General features: G+C 34.1%; 1 pseudogene; it reads left to right on the top strand.

The window, feature by feature from the left end:
- The first annotated feature begins 314 nt into the window (after positions 1 to 314).
- Positions 315 to 633, top strand: LOC106022421 (annotated as a pseudogene).
- Positions 634 to 1,541: the final 908 nt, after the last annotated feature.

Below are 1,541 nucleotides of genomic sequence, written 5' to 3'. Positions count from 1 at the left end.
GGTTGACATCTGTAGCATAGAAAACATAGACCATTGCCCTTGCCTTCACAATATGCCCTTTAGTGTGGCATCCACTCTCCCGAAAATCACCTGCTTGACATTACAGAATCAATTTCATCTGTGTATATTAAATGTATTGGCAGGTCCACATGTAGACATTCTTCTATCTCACACTCACTAGATTGCTTAAAGAACATGCAAGCAAACTTTAGGCTAAAGGTTAATTAAAAATACATATTGACCATCTAGAGAGCAGGACGTCCATCTTCAGGTCTCAGTGGCTGTAGTGCTGATCCCCTGTGTGTGAATTAAAAATGGTTGATGTTGAGAAAGGTAAGAAGAGTTTTTGTTCAGAAGCGTACCCAGTACCACACCGTGGAAAAGGGAAGCAAGCATACGACTGGACCAAATCTCGATGGTCTGTTCAGAAGGAAGACAGGTCTGCCTGCTGGATTCTCACTCACACATGCCAACAAGAACAAAGCCATCACTCGGGGAGAGGATACCCTGTTGGAGTATTTGGAGAATCCCAAAACATACATCCCTGGAACAAAAATGATTTTCGCTGAAATTAAGAAGAAGAGAGAAAGGGCAGACCAAATGGCTTATCTTAAAAAAGCTACTAATGAGTAATTCTGCTGCCTTATTTTTTACAAAATAAATGTGTCATGACTTTTAATATGTACCATAATTTAATTCATACACCAAAATTCAGATCATGAATAGCTAACAATATTTTCTTTGGCAGTCGTGATTTAAGTAAAAGTGACTTGTGGTAAAGTGGATATGATCTTTTTAAAACAATTCCAGTTGCATAAATACTATTACTGCTCTCCCTTTCTAAATATAGGATTGGACTTAGTTATTAAACTTGTACTTTCCACAAAAAAATACATATTGACCATCTTGTGCCCACTATTGAAGAAATGTTTGTAACCCCACAGCTAAGATTGTTTATATTGCTTCCATAACACATGTGCATGTTTGCGAGTGTTTGCTCATGATAAAACAAGTCTTGAGGGATTTGGATTATTTTATTCACCTGTATTATTGTAGTGAATAAATCAAAATTGTGACATCAATTTAATTTTTGTAGATTTTAGTATGTGAAAAATGCTTTACATACTTGAACAGGAAAATACCCAAATGATCTCATAGGTACATACACAACAGGAGAAGGAGGAAATTTAAGGTTGTGCTTTTCCACACTCAAGAATTTTACCATAATTTGATTATAAATGGAAGTAAATGAAGCATCATTCTATTCATATGCTTGAAAATATGTTTGTATAATTAACACTGTATAAAATTTTATTTGTTTGATCACACACCTTAACTTTCTATGTTTCACATATTAAAATATGTGGTAGAGTAAGCAATAATTTACTAATTTTTAAATATGGCATGTGTAAACACAGAAAATTAGAGGCAATTACTTTCAGGGCTTTTTTGGTTTGTTTGTTGTTTCATTTAGGGACAATTGACATCATACTTAGCATTCAATAAATATTTACAACATACTAACTATGGAAAATTTTAAG

The sequence above is a fragment of the Mesocricetus auratus genome, unplaced genomic scaffold (genome assembly GCF_017639785.1).
Source record: "Mesocricetus auratus isolate SY011 unplaced genomic scaffold, BCM_Maur_2.0 Super-Scaffold_6730, whole genome shotgun sequence".
Taxonomy (NCBI): domain Eukaryota; kingdom Metazoa; phylum Chordata; class Mammalia; order Rodentia; family Cricetidae; genus Mesocricetus; species Mesocricetus auratus.
The sequence above is the reverse complement of the archived record's forward strand: the minus strand, read 5'-3'. Positions and strand labels throughout refer to the sequence as shown.